General features: G+C 44.2%; 1 protein-coding gene across 3 annotated transcripts in view; it reads left to right on the forward strand.

Annotated features, from left to right (window-relative positions):
- Positions 1–3,461: 3,461 nt before the first annotated feature.
- The window catches only part of LOC308587066 (flavin-containing monooxygenase 1-like), a 38,106-nt gene continuing 25,854 nt past the window's right edge, over positions 3,462–15,713 (forward strand). Inside the window, exon 1 of one of the 3 annotated variants that reach the window (XM_081194457.1) lies at positions 3,462–3,622. The gene's annotated coding sequence lies outside the window, so the exon portion shown is untranslated. Of the gene's footprint in view, positions 3,623–3,992; positions 4,165–12,404; positions 12,598–15,713 lie in introns of those variants that run through there. The other 2 variants (XM_081194455.1, XM_081194456.1) reach the window with 2 other exon arrangements.

Genomic DNA, 15,713 nt, shown 5'->3' on the forward strand with positions numbered 1-15,713 from the left:
CTGAGGTCCAGCGCCAAGGGCCTTCTGGCCAAATTACGAGAAGCCAAATTACAGGGAACCAGGAAGAGGGCCTTCTCGGTAGTGGCACCCGCCTTGTGGAACGCCCTCCCACCAGATGTCAACGAGAAGAACAACTACCTGACTTTTAGAAGACATCTGAAGGCAGCCCTGTTTAGGGAAGCTTTTAATATTTAATAGACTATTGTATTTTAATATTTTGTTGGAAGCCGCCAAGAGTGGCTGGGGAAACCCAGCCAGATGGGGAGGGTATAAGTAATAAATTTTTATTATATTATTATAGGGCTTGATATATGGGTTTTATTTATCTGATGTGTTATATCACACTTTGAAAGGTAAAGGGTAAAGGGACCCCTGACCATTAGGTCCAGTTGCGGACGACTCTGGGGTTGCAGCGCTCATCTCGCTTTATTGTTACTGCAAATCAAGGTAACAAATGGTATAATTGATATGATATCCCAGTCTTCAAGGGCAAGACCAGAATGCATTTTCCATATTTCTGGATCCTTTTATAACAGGTACGTGAGGAAGGAAGGGGAAAAGGGGGAGTTAAACAGCCACTTCCCTCTCTTCAACCCCCCCTCCATCTCCCCTTCAGCCATCCTCTGAAAAAAGATGTGGGGCTCAAATTTCATTTCATGCATTCAAATGCAGGTCTGGGTAGAAGTTTCTAGAGGACAATTGCCATTCTCTGATAGAAGTAAACTCCCATCAATACACTGACATTAGCAGTACAGGTTGGACATGGGTTGTTGGGAGTCCTCTGCTGTCAACGTAAAGCTTACGGTAGTTCCCACCCTTAGATTGATATATTTTTGACTTCCTTAGCTTACTAGAATAATGCAAAAGTAAATACTTCCATCAGTGAGTGATAAGTAACTTTAGAATCACTTTCTGGGCGGGGCGGGGGGGGCAGAACAGTGTAGTTAGTCCAGTTTTTGTACACACTGAGGTACTATATTACAAAGGGCTTAGTACAAAGGTCAAAGTGTGTGGGTTTTCTTCCACTTAGAATTCTCAATTTTTGCCCATCGGTAACATTGCCAAACACCTCCTTTCAAAGCTAAAACCTGATACTCCCACCCAGCTGGGAAACAAATTCTTGGCAGCTAAAGGAGCCTAGTTTGGGGCACTTGTGCATAAAAGAATGAGGGGACAGGCAGCCAATTCTTAGTTTTGCACCTGAGGAACTAAACATTCACATTCCAGAGATGTTGCTGTGTTAAAACTGTTGAAGCAAAACTAACAAAAGGTACCGCTGGCACCTGAAAGACAAACATCTGAAAATATCTCATCAGGCATTCTTAAAGCAACAATATCCAGCCAATGAAGTGAAAAAGAAACATATCAGTGAGGCGAAACTGGTACTCAGGACGAATCACCTAGAACCAGAAGTGCCATAACTGTGTCTCCATGTTTCACCATCTCCTTTTGCCTATATTTAGATCATCTGCCTCCTCTCACACATAACCATCTTTAAAGGTAGAAAGTAATTGGTATCAATCAGGGCTGGATTTAGGTCTGATGAGGCCCTAAGCTACTGAAGGCAATGGGGCCCTTTATATGTCCAGCTGTCCTTTGTCAACAACAAATTGTCACACACTTTTGTGCATCTTTCATCCCAATGTGTTTTATTCTCTCAGAATTGCGAGTTCTGGTCTGATTTATTTGTCTTAGTATGGGTCATAGCTGTCAACCGTCCCTTATTTGGCAGGAAAGTCCCTTATCCCAGCGCTGTTTCCCGCTGCTGTCCCTTATAGATGATGTCCCTTAAATTTCCCGGGTTTCAAAGGAAGCAGCTCCTCTCCCTCCCTCCCTGCTGGCCAGGGAGGAGGGAGGCTCCAACTGTGTTGCTTGGCTGCGTTGTTCACCCAATAAGGAGTCTAAGAACGACTGGGGGGTGGAGCTTGCATGCCTTGTGCCGATCAAATCGGCCGCTTTGCCTGGAGACTCGCCTTTGCTCAGCGCTTCCCAGCGGAGAGGTGACGGTGGTTTTCCTTGCCAGGTTGCTGCGCTGTGGGAACCACCGCCTGAGGCTTTGTTTGGCTGCTGGCTGGGCTTTCTGCCTTTGGCTCAGAGGGGCTCAGAAGTTGAACATAGCTGTGTTCTGAAAATCCCTTATTTTGGCTGCTGATCCCTTATTTTCAAGGCTGCTGGTCCCTTATTTTCAAATCTGTAAGTTGACAGCTATGGTATGGGCATGCTCAATTGCACCCGCCTGGAGAGGGTGACTGGGGACAGCAGAGGACTTCAAGATGACAATGTGCATTGGCCTGTTTGTCTTGCGCTAAAACAGATTAGTAAATCACCTTTAACAGAACAGACAGTAATGAAAGAAAATAAGTGCAGGGCTTCTGTCCAATTGCAGTATTTTAAAAACAAAGCATGTGGAACACCAACGGTGACATATCATGAAATGTGACATAGACTATGCCTGCTTCACAGTAGGCAGTTGTGATGTGAATCAGGGGAGCAAGTCTGAATGTCCCCATGAAGACTAACTCAGGGAAATGATACTACATGCATGGGAAGCACCAAGAAGACCAATGTACACTCATGTCCATCTCCAGCATGAAAACTGCAGCTTTTCCTTTGAATTAAATTGCATAGACCAGAAGGTACTGGGGGAGGACATATGCTTAATTTTAGAATACACACATATGTACAACCCAAGTAAATCAGATGGTATTAAATTATTTCCTGGTGGATCAGATTACGGTAGCTCTGTTAACAACAGGAAACGCTATAACAATGTTAGAAAGTGTGACATTTGGATTACTAAGACTAAGTACAATGACACAAAGAAAGCGACTGTGTGTGTTTTTAAAGGCCCAAAAGGCATTTGACAGGGCTAGATGGTCTTTTCTGCTGGATGTATTTAAATATATGATGTTGGGACTAAATTGATTCAATGAATTTTTCTCATTTACAACATTCCAAAAGCAAAGATTCTAGTAAATAGTAGTCAGAAAACGCCATACCTTTAGAAAACAAACACAACTGTATATAACGAAAAGTAAGATTATATGTATTGGGAAAATTTTGGGAAACAACACACAGGGTGAGTAATATGGAAATAAAAGAAAATGGGAATATGAGGGAAGTCCAGGGAGGAGTGGGGGAAATATGGAAAACTGTTAGAGAAATATTGTTAGAGGGTGTATACATGGAAAAACCAAATTTTTAAAAAAAGAAAAGAAAGAGAAACATAACTCCAAAATTAATTGGGATTGCACAGCTGGTCACATGGTGCTTCGATCTTTGTTTCAGGAAGGTTGGGGTTCCTATGGTTATAAATGCAAGCTGGACTGGAGAAAAATTGGATTGGGTTTCTCTGTGAACAGTAATAAGCCAAATTCAAAATGATGTTGGAAGTGCTTATATGCAACTCTATCATCTTCAATTATTTTTTCCTCTTTAAAAAGAAGCGTTCGGGACTATAGCTTGGGGAGAGGGAGGTGACCAGCAAACTTGTACCATTTCAGCACTGAAAATCTTGCCTCAGCTGCTACTTGCCACAGCTGTGGGGGAAACATGTCAACACCTCCATCTGCATCATAGGTTTTGTTTGGCTGTCAGGGGTGAATATTTTCGCAGCGTGGAGGTAAGTACTAATGTTTCTAACGTCTATTCTTTAAGGTTCTGCACAAGAGGTTCTGCGCAAAAACCAGTTACAGAACTTGGCAGCTCCTGGGAATCAAATAACTTGCAAGACTAGTTTGGAGATCATTCTCCCAGCTAGTCAAGTTGTTATTTAGATTTTAAGATGTCACAACAATATGTTTCGCAACAGCAGCCTGCCCCTCTGGTTCTAAGCTCTGGTTAACGTGGTATTTGGTGTAGTCTTCCCATTGAAACCACAAGGAAACAACCTAAGTGATGCTAATTTTTATTTGTTTTTTTACACATGCCTTTCGTCATGTTAAATCTGGACAGTGATCAAAGGGTTCCCTTTCCACATCCCGACAAAGCCAGCAAACAGAGTCTGCTTATGTAATGCTCTCCAGAAGGACTTTTGTGCATGAGGGATGTTATTCATATGCTTTTCAAAAGTTGATCGGCTAGGATCAGGAACAAATCCCTCCAGAGGTGCCTGGGAAAGCTTATGAAATTTCTGCATATTCCAGTGCAGGTTGTAAAGTTGAGGTAAGAGAGGGGTAACCTTTTGGTCTTTCAGTGTAGACAGTTCAGAGGAGGAAAGGGAGCCTAGGAGGAATATGGTCAAACGCTATGTATAAAGTTAGAGGCTACATCCTCAGGGTATAATGAAAATAGGGACCTAAGGTTTCCATCTGAACAAGAAAAGCAGCCCTTTTTTTGTCTCCAATTGCTGTCATAGGAAAAGGTCTTTCCCCCCCCAAAAAAAAATTGGCCAAAATGAGCCTAGCAGCCCATGCCAAACCCAAGGGAACTTTTTACTTTTCGAAATGGTTCTGGAATTTGGGAGAGTTCGGTGGGTGGTACAGCAAGATTTTATTTGGGGGAAAGAGAGGTCCTGAGGGATAGAAAGACCTGTCCGTTTGGGTTTTCTCTCTGTTTCTCATTTTTCCAAACTTAAATCCAGCTCTCCACAGTTCTGCAGGGTTTTGTGATTTAAAAAATCCTCATGACAATTCATTATAATTCAATTTTCTCTTAATAAACACTGTTGCATGCAGTTTTGACTAATATGCACATTTCTGAAAGCATTTCCTCCGAATAGCATGCATTTTTGTTTGTTATGTTAACTGTTATGCACACTTTCCCCTAATGTATGCATATTTAAAAAACAACATACCGTATTTTTCGCTCTATAACACGCACCAGACCATAACATGCACATAGTTTTAAGAGGAGGAAAACAAGAAGAAAAAAATTCTAAACGAAATAGTGGATATATGATTTTTGTGGTTCATGCTGTGGCCACAGACATGTGATCTGACAAAATAAAAAAATTCCTTCCAGTAGCACCTTAAAGACCAACTAAGTTAGTTCTTGGTATGAGCTTTCGTGTGCATGCACACGAAAGCTCATACCAAGAACTAACTTAGTTGGTCTTTAAGGTGCTACTGGAAGGATTTTTTTTATTTTGACTATGGCAGACCAACACGGCTACCTATCTACTATGTGATCTGACAGTGAGTTTGGAGTAGCCCAATGCAAAAATCCTGAGGATCCATGTGGATCCATGCTTTGTAACCACGGAGGAGGGAAGGAAGGGGAACCATGGATCCTCTGCTCACGACTGCAGCAGATCCCCCCCCCCCGCCACCCGCAGGCATTCACTCCATAACACACACAGACATTTCCCCTTACTTTCTAGGAGGAAAAAAGTGACTGTTATGGTGCAAAAAATACGGTAATTTGACTGGAAAAATGCATTGCAAAATTTGGTTAAGTGCACATTTTGGATGGCTGCGTTTTGGTACAATATGTTTCTGAAAGTGAAAATATGAAAAAAAAATGTGGCTTTAAATGTAAATTGAATCAAATTTCTCCCCCTTTACTACCTGGAAGTAAATCCTGTTGAATGCAGTGGGAATTTCTTCTTACTCTTAAGTAGAAATGTACAAGACGAATGCATGTCTTTTCATATTTCTATCTTGCATTCTCTTGCCTGAAGTTCTCCACAAATACATATGTCTGTATTTCTCCACTTTAAATTTTAAAATTATGGTTTCAAATCATAGCTATGTTATTTAAATTTGTCTATTCTTTAGCTCTTGCTTAGCATTCATTTTCTCTACAGTCATACCTTGGGTTACAGACGTTTCAGGTTGCGTTTTTTCAGGTTACGGATGCGCCGAAACGCGGAAGTACCAGAATGGGTGACTTCCGGATTTCTGCGGTTGTGCATGCGCAGAAGTGCTAAATCGCACATTGCACATGCACAGAAACGCCAAAACGCAGACGCACCGCTGTGGGTTGTTAGCTGATTTTCAGTTAATTGGTTCTCTTCAAAGCTGTTGCCTGACTCGCGTATTTCAGCATGCTTATGAATAACACGTGGTTTTAAGTTTCACACTCCCTTCCGACAGGTTTTCATCAATTTGTGTTCCATTGTTTTTCAAAGCCCATTTGAACAGGGCCGGTTTTTCTAAGTCAATGGCTTTCAACCAGTGTGCCGTGGCACCCTGGGGTGGCTTGAATGATGGTCAGGGGTGCCGCAGGCAACACTAGCCTCTGTCCCTCTTCCCTTCCCTCTCTCCTCTGATTCCTTCTTGTGTTTCTTCCTCCCAATGGCTTGCATAGCTCTTGGTTGCAGCAGCCATGCCTACAAGCTCTGCATGCCAATGGTGCCTTTGGGGCTGCTCAGCCAGTCCACCAGCCCTTGCTGGACAGCAGTTGAAGAAGGAGCAAAAAGGTTTTTCTTGTGTGTGTGTGTTTCTTTGTGGCTGATTAGCTGCTCTCCCTGTGCAAAGGTCAGAGGGGGCCTAGCAGCGTGCGCAGTTAGATCCATCTTTTAGATTTAGGGGAGCTAGTCTCAAACGTTTGTTGGGGGAGACCTAGGTTTTTATTGTGGGGGGAGTTATTTGTCCTGTCTTCACGCTTTTTATGATGGAGGACAGCTGTAGCCACCCCCAACGACACGTTCTCAAGATGGAGGGGGAGGGAACAGCTGCAGTCACCTGCGGTTCCGGCGCAATGTTTGCCATCTTGCCAAAGGTTGCAGGCAGCTTTACCTGCAGCAATTGCATGTTGATTGCCCTCTTAAAAGACAAAGTCCAGCAACTGGAGGAACGTGTAGCTATGCTCCAAAGAATTAGAGAGCTGGAGCTCTTCTTGGAAGCAACAGAGCACACCGTCTCCACCAAGGAGGAGACAGGGGACTCCCCTGAGAAGGAGGCTAGTTCACCAACACAGGAGCCAGATATATGGAGAAACGTGACTCAAAGAAGTAGGAGGCCCAGGGTTCGCTCTGATTGTTTAGAAATACACAATCGCTTTGAGGTCCTCTCCCCTAGCATGGAAGACGAAGAGCAGACTCCATTTGAGGATCTCTCCCTCATTACAGTCGATCAGGTATATGAAGACGAGCAGCAAAGTCAGTCCTCAGGGAATGTGCAGACGACCTTGGAACGGACAGCTCACGGAAGAACCCCAAACAAACCTAAGAGGAGGCGTGTAGTGGTGATAGGGGATTTCCTACTGAGGGGAACAGAAGCAGTGATCTGTGGGCCTGACAAGATGTCTCCGGAAGTGTGCTGTCTCCCCGGGGCTAAGATTCAAGATGTAACTGAACGACTGCAAGGAATCATAAAACCCACTGACAAATACCCCTTCCTCTTTTTTATTTTTATTTTTATTGGGTTTTCACATTTTACAATGACATCACAAACACACAAAGACAAAGACAAACATGCATAATTTCAAATCCTTACTTTCTTAACCACATTCTCTGACTTCCCCGTGCCACCCCTTCATACATCCTAATTCCAATAGTTGGCTCAGCAAGTTCTTACTTTCATCTTCAAAAGATTATTATAGTCCTTTTTTAACTTAGTTCTTCTTCATTAACCAATTTTAACTTATACATCAATTATAATCTTAACATCCTTTTCTAAGGTCGACCTAAGTTCCCTTTCACAAATTTCCCAATTTTAAGTATTAGTTAAAGGTAAAGGTACCCCTGCCCGAACGGGCCAATCTTGACAGACTCTGGGGTTTGTGCGCCCATCTCACTCTATAGGCCGTGGGCCAGCGCTGTCCGGAGACACTTCCGGGTCACGTGGCCAGCGTGACAAAGCTGCATCTGGCGAGCCAGCGCAGCACACGGAACGCCGTTTACCTTCCCGCTGGTAAGCGGTACCTATTTATCTACTTGCACCCAGGGGTGCTTTCGAACTGCTAGGTTGGCAGGCGCTGGGACCGAGCAGCGGGAGCGCACCCCGCCGCGGGGATTCGAACCGCCGACCTTTCGATCGGCAAGCCCTAGGCGCTGAGGCTTTTACCCACAGCGCCACAGTAAGTATTAGTTACTAAACCCTAAAATTAAATATCATAAAATTCTCCTCCTTTTGGATTCAGAAGCTCTCACCCCCCCTTTCCCGGTTTCGATCCCCAAAAGATGTCCACAATATCAGTTCTTAGCCTGGATTTCTCACATCCGAGGCCTTCAAATCCCCATCAGTCCCTCTCCGTCGATTTTGTTGGTAGTCCTTTATGTTGGTCATCGGGTCTCGAAGGAGCTCTTTCCCAATAGGATCCAAGTTTCTTCCAACCAGTCCTCCATATTCCAAAAGGGGGCCCCAATCATATTTCTTGCTTCTTTTAAGTCCCAATGTTCCAAATGTCCCAAAGGCTTCCCCTTTCATCTTAAACAAATTTGCTATCCGTAATTCTTCTGATCCCCCCATAAAGGGATCACTCCCTACTTCATACTCAATTTCAGTTTCTTTGTAATCCACAATTTGCTTGTTTTCTTTATATTCCACAATTGTAGGCTTTTGGTTGGCCCTTTCCACCAGCAATATTTCCGCTCCTCCTTCTCTCTCCTCTAGTCCTGAAAATATCTCTTCTGATTCAGCTGCAGAGTTGTTTTTTGTCAAGTCCTTAACACAGTCAGCAGGGTTATTTACTTTAGCATTCAAGGTCACAAGTTTTGTAGCCATAGCTGTGTTCTGGTCTTGTAGCATTCCCACGAGAAAGAACATTTTTTCTAACTCTCCTTGTAATTTTCCATCTGCAGCCATTGTAATGTCTCAGAATCCCCCCTAGGGGGATTCTGGTTACTTAGTATTCCTTCTCCAGCAGTCAGTAACTTTATTTATTTATTTCTTCTTTGTTTCCAACAGCTTAAGATCAAATGTAACTCATCCAGTCTCAGAGATAGTAAATAACAAATTTTTCTAGCTTTAAAAGCTTGTTTGACAGCTCCTTTGACAGCTATCAAACTCCTTGTGTCTCCTCAACAGGCTCACTCACGGATCGCTCCCGGATCCGGGGGGGGGGGTTCACATCAACTTCTAAAATTCCGTTCTCATCCTCCAGCACAAAAATTCTAATGCCAATTGTGAAATTGATAACTTTTGTCTCACAAAGAGATAGATAGTCTCTCCACCTTAGTTATCCAATTCTTGCTTTAAATATCTGCAGAAAAAGGGAGCGGACTTCCTTTTGGCACTCCCCCGATCGTTCCAAATTCACGAAAAAAGAGATTTTTAAATCCAAATTCCTTACTACTCACGGGTTGTTTCTTTTTTAGTCCAGATGTTCAAGGAAAAAAGTCAGCGCTCTCCGGCCTAGCTTGCGGCTTCACTCCACTGAAGTAGCGGTCTACTCACAGCACCGCGCCACTCTCCGCACCCTCTCCAAAGCCTTTAAAAAGGCTTCTTTGTGGGTCGGGGGGGCGCAAATGGTGCCCGCCGAGTCACCAAGCCCACAGACTTCCGCGCCTGTGGTTTATGAGGGTCCCCGCGTCACCGCCGCGGCAGGATCCGTCCTCAGTAGAGCCGATTCCCTCCGGAGCTCGGAGGGAATCCGCCATTGACCGATCGCGCTAACCCGGAAGTCCAAATACCCCTTCCTCTTGGTTCATGTGGGAACCAATGACACTGCAAGCAATAGCCCCCAGAAGATCAAAAGAGGCTACGAGGCTCTGGGCAGGAAATTGAAGCAATTAAATGCACAAATTGTCATTTGTGTCATCTCATCTGTCCTACCAGTTGAACGACGTGGCCCAGGGAGAGAGGGAAAAATAGTGGAAGTGAACAGCTGGCTTCGCAAATGGTGTAAACAGGAACGGTTTGGATTCTTAGATCACGGACTGCAGTTTCTTGAAGATGGACTTCTGGCAAGCGATGGGCTGCACCTCACAACGGTTGGGAGAAATGTTTTTGCCAAAAATCTCAGAAACCTCATCAGGAGGACTTTAAACTGACTAATGTGGGGGAGGGAGACAGTGCTCCTGAAGGGAGGAATGGTTAACCGGCCATTCTCCAGGCATTCGGCTGAGATCCTTGTTGACCTCCCCGTCTGCGTCTCCCGGCAGGATACAGGCAAGGTCACTATCGGCGATCCCACTCAGCGTGAGAGGGACACACCAACTCCTCCCTCTTCCCTGCTTCCCTCAGGGAGGGGAAAAGAGACAGACAGAAATCTATTTACATGTCTTTATTTCTGTCATTGCAGCAGTACAGAGAAACACGTCTGCACTCTCCAGTCTCCAAACAGTAGAGTGAGAAACTCCACCCCTGTACTTCCAGTACAGGTCAGATGACACTCTGAGCTAACATCCGGTGCTCAGCACAGTGAATAGACTGCTCCTTTGTTCCAATAGTACAGTCCCAAACATCAACATCCTGTTTTGCATTCCAGCAACTTGCAGCTCGCTCTTGCATTGCTGCTTTTTCCTGACAGTTTAGCCTGGAGAAGAGGAGGTTAAGGGGTGATATGATAGCCATGTTCAAATATATAAAAGGATGTCACATAGAGGAGGGAGAAAGGTTGTTTTCTGCTGCTCCAGAGAAGCGGACACGGAGCAATGGATCCAAACAACAAGAAAGAAGATTCCACCTAAACATTAGGAAGAACTTCCTGACAGTAAGAGCTGTTTGACAGTGGAATTTGCTGCCAAGGAGTGTGGTGGAGTCTCCTTCTTTGGAGGTCTTTAAGCAGAGGCTTGACAATCATATGTCAGGAGTGCTCTGATGGTGTTTCCTGCTTGGCAGGGGGTTGGACTCGATGGCCCTTGTGGTCTCTTCCAACTCTATGATTCTATGATTCTATTCTATGATTCTAAGTCCCAGGCCCCTGTGGGGCAGTGTGAAGAGGCACCTCTCTTGGGGGTGGGTGCTCAGAGACCAGGGACGGCAGCAGCGGACTCCCAAGGAGAAGGGAGAGGAGAGAGGCTGAGGGAACACCTGAAGGAGCGTCTCCACCCCCATTGTTCTTCCCAGACACTGAGGTCCAGCGCCAAGTGCCTTCTGGCGGTTCCCTCACTGCGAGAAGCCACATTACAGGGAACCAGGCAGAGGGCCTTCTCAGTAGTGGCACCCGCCCTGTGGAATGCCCTCCCAGCAGATGTCAAAGAGAAAAACAACTACCAGACTTTTAGAAGACATCTGAAGGCAGCCCTGTTTAGGGAAGCTTTTAATGTTTAACAGACCACTGTATTTTAATACTCTGTTGGAAGCTGCCCAGATGGGCGGGGTATAAATAATAATAATAATAATAATAATAATAATAATAATAATAATAGGGGAGGGTGTTCGAAAAAGGGTGAGAGGCTGCCAGCTCTGCAGGCAAGGGATGGCATAACTGTGCTCCTGAGGGGTGCCTCAGAAAGAATCCAGTTGGTCAAGGGAGCGGTGGACTCAAAAAGTTTGGAAACCTCTGTTCTAAGTGTTTGTATAGCAGCTGTCCCCCACCTCGTGCCCTCCAGATGGGACTACAACTCCTATAAGTCCTACCCAATGCCAGTTTGAGATAGGCTGTTGTATAACATCTAGGTTTTTCTTACTGTTACTATGATGATTATTATGATTACTACTGGAGATTGTGGGACACGGGTGATGCTGTGGGTTAAACCACAGAGCCTAGGACTTGCCGATCAGAAGGTCGGCAGTTCAAAATCCTGCGACGGGGTGAGCTCCTTTTGCTCTGTCCCAGCTCCTGCCAACCTAACAGTTCAAAAGCACGTCAAAAGTGCAAGTAGATAAATAGGTACCGCTCCAGCGGGAAGGTAAACGGCGTCTCCATGTGCTTCTCTGGTTCGCTAGAAGCGGCTTAGTTATGCTGGCCACATGACCCGGAAGCTCCTTCGGCCAATAAAGCAAGATGAGCGCCGCAACCCCAGAGTCAGTCACGACTGGACCTAATGGTCAGGGGCCCCTTTACCTTTACCAGAGATTGCAGAATCTAAGCACTTATTGCTACAGTTAAGCCAACTTTAACAACAGCAGTGCGGACAATGTTTGCCTTCCAAACCTGACATTTAAATGCACATGCATTCAAAAGATGTGTCTACTTCTAACACCATAGAAGCAGCATCAAGACTGAAGCAAAGTGGAGCCAAAATGAGAACTAGCGTGGTATAATGAATGACAAGTTTACACTTAGGACACTCAGAAATTAAATTTCAGCCTATGAAAATTCCTAATTCACGCAGTGACTCATAACCTACATAACAGGGTTGTTTAAGTTATCCCTCTGGAATAGAGATGAAGGAATGTTAAGCTGTCTTGGGGGTTGGGTACACATCAAAAGGTTTGTGTTCTTTCTTCCGATGACACTTCCGCTTATTAAAGAATGTAGTAGATGAGTAGACACTTTAATTAGAGGATAGGCGGGTCTGGTTCAACAAGGGCAGGCAATAGCACTGGTTGGAAAAAACAAGTACCATTGGCTTAAACGGCGTCTGCTAGCCTGGTTCTTCTGAAATCAGGTGGCACTCTGCTCGTGACAACAGGATTACACTGAACGCATGCTCAGTTGAGACTATTGACATAGCTTGATGTGGACTGTAACATTTAAATGATGACTCTGAGAACTTCAAAAGACAGCTAAGAGAGTGCCAACTGGTTTTCCACATCCTCCTTGTCCTCCCCCACTCTGGGGAAACCCATAGCAAAGACTTCTGGAAGTGTGCTGTTTAGCCAGGTAAGTCATGGGAAGAAGTCTGGAGTGGGTTGCACTGAGCTCACAGGTTGTACAGGCAGCTATATTTGCTGGGGCAGAAGGTCAGCTCGACTCTGAATAAGACCTTCCTGACCTGATTTCTGGGTGAGAAGCCTTGATATGGTCTATGTCACTTTTACAAACAAATTATTTATGCTTTTCAGGTTTCTACATCTCACTAATTTTACAGTCATTTTAACATTTAACATTTCAAAACTTGACTTCCTTCTTTCTGCAGTTCCTTAAATTTATGTTTAATATTTTCTGCATATCCAAATTAACTCAGTTTGCTCATTTATTCATCTGCTTTCAATATATATATCCTGCCAGTGTTCTTATCTGTTCACAATTTGTCTGTAAATATTCAATAAACCATTTCCATCATTTTATAAAAATCTTGATTTCTTCTTCTGGGAAGTTTCACCATTTCTGCTGCTCCAGAGAAGCGGACACGGAGCAATGGATTCAAACTACAAGAAAGAAGATTCCACCTAAACATTAGGAAGAACTTCCTGACAGTAAGAGCTGTTCGACAGTGGAATTTGCTGCCAAGGAGTGTGGTGGAGTCTCCTTCTTTGGAGGTCTTTAAGCAGAGGCTTGACAACCATATGTCAGGAGTGCTCTGATGGTGTTTCCTGCTTGGCAGGGGGTTGGACTCGATGGCCCTTGTGGTCTCTTCCAACTCTATGATTCTATGATTCTATGATTCTGCATAGTCTGTAAGTTTATGTATCCATTCTTCCTTTGCTGGGACTTCTGCTTCTTTCCATTTTGGGGCAAGTAACATTCTTGCCGCTATAGTAGCAAACATGAATAAGTTTCTATACAGTTTGAATAGTTTTGTCCCTATAATTCCCAATTTTTTAAACAAAAGAATGGAAATGGTTTACTGAATATTCAAACCAATAAGAACATCAAAGGACCTGTTGGCGGCATTTTACCATTGTACTGTTGAGAGTGTATTAGCTTATGGTCTGTGTGTGTGGTTTGGGAGCTGCACGGGGAAAAACAATGTTGTCCAGGGTTGTAAAGTCTTTGGAGAGAATAACTGGGTGCATTCTTCCCACATTGGATCAAATCTATGCTTCCAGGTGCCATAAGAAAGCTGCAGAGATAGTGCAGGACAGTGCACACCCCAGAAATGATCTCCTTCAGCTTCTGCCTTCTGGAAGAAGGTACAGGGTTATAAAGACTAGGACTAGCCGCCTGAGAAACAGTTTCTATTCAAATGTGATTTTGGTTTAAACGCAGTGTAAAGTAGTCTCTATGGGAGTGAATTGTATTTAATTATGGGGTATCAGAGTTTTTAGGGGGCTAACCAGGCTGGGATAGCAGGCTTGTTGGTTTCTGAGTGTCTGATGTAGATTTTCAATTTTGTTGTTCTGTATGGGACAATGACAATAAAGATTATCGTACTATTGTACTTATCGTACTTTCAACATGGACAAGATTATTGTAATAACCTGCAGCTTTATAAGAGTATATATTTAAAGAGGATAAATAACTGAGCAAATTTAAGTTAATTTGGATATGCAGAAGGTATTAAAAATAAATTTAAGGAACCACAGAAAGAGGGGGAAGGAAGTCAAGCTTTGAAAGGTCAAAAGGATTGTAAAATTAGTGAAATGCATAAACTTGAAAAGCATAAATAATTCTTTTCTTCTTTTTTTTAAAGAGACAAGGCTGGTCTCGGAGGCAGTGTTGAGGACTCCCAGACTGCTGGTTATGGGGGACTTCAACATCCATAGCAACTGGCTTTGGGGTGGCTTACAACTTCATGGCTGTCGTAACAATCATGGGGCTGTCTCAACAGGTCATTGGCCCAACGCATGTGGCAGGCCACACTCTGGACCTAGTTTTCTCAACTGGGCAGGAAGAGGTTGATAGGAAAGTGTGCTTTATAGGAGTCCTACAGAATCAGGGAGGGACGTGGGTGGCGCTGTGGGTTAAACCACAGAGCCTAGGACTTGCCGATCGGAAGGTCGGCGGTTCGAATCCCCGTGATGGGGTGAGCTCCCATTGCTTGGTCCCTGCTCCTGCCAACCTAGCAGTTCGAAAGCAGGTCAAAGTGCAAGTAGATAAATAGGTACCACTCCGGCGGGAAGGTAAACAGCGTTTCTGGGCGCTGCTCTGGTTCGCCAGAAGCAGCTTAGTCATGCTGGTCACATGACCCGGAAGCTGTACACTGGCTCCCTCGGCCAATAAATCGAGATGAGTGCACAACCCCAGAGTCTCATTGGCCCTGCTACCCTGTCTTTTAAAGTAAGCTCTGTAAGTGTGCAATGCTCCCAGGAGCATCCTCTGCTCTCACAAGGTCCCCTGCAGGCGCCTTTTGGTGCTGCCTGAACATACCTGTACTGTGGTTTTCCAGTCCTCCTTGCCACATTTCTCAAAACTTGTTGCTGTGCTGGCATTCACGGCTGGCTGGTCTTACAACCCACCCACTCCCCCTGCTTGTGAGAAATCAGGCTGCTTTTATTGTGTTACTTCCAGCTCCTGTTACCCAGGAATTTGCATCCTGGAGCTCGGAATCGGGGTGTGTGGGTGGGTGTGATTAAACTGGATATCAGCCAGAGAGTCGTGTTACTGAAGGGTGGGTCTATGAATTGACTATGGTAAATAACAGTCTGGCACTATTACAGGTGCCACATACTACGTGTTCTGCATCTGCAAGATATCAATCATTTAGTGATATCAATCATTTAGTGTGGGAGCACCTACACTATGGAACTCCCCACCTATTGATACTGACAGGTGTCTTCAACATCCATAGCAACTTTTCAGCTCCTGATGAAAACATTTTTGTTTAGACAAGTCTACCCAGGCATGTAGAGTGTTGAAGTATGTTTTAATCCGTTTGTTGCTGATTTTATCTGTTGAATGTTTCAAAGAACTGTTTTCACTCATGATTTTATTATTTTGTTTTTACTGTAAACCACACTGAGGGTTGTGGGCTTTTTAAAAAAATCTAGCAGTATATAACATTTTATGAAATACTGATCTTAATCAAAAGTAAGCTCAACTGAGTTCAACAGTTTATTTCCAAAAGCATGTACAGGATTGCACCTTACATTGATTACATAGCAATTTAACTCTTG

Source organism: Podarcis bocagei (assembly GCF_964188305.1).
Source record: "Podarcis bocagei genome assembly, chromosome: 5".
Lineage (NCBI taxonomy): Eukaryota > Metazoa > Chordata > Lepidosauria > Squamata > Lacertidae > Podarcis > Podarcis bocagei.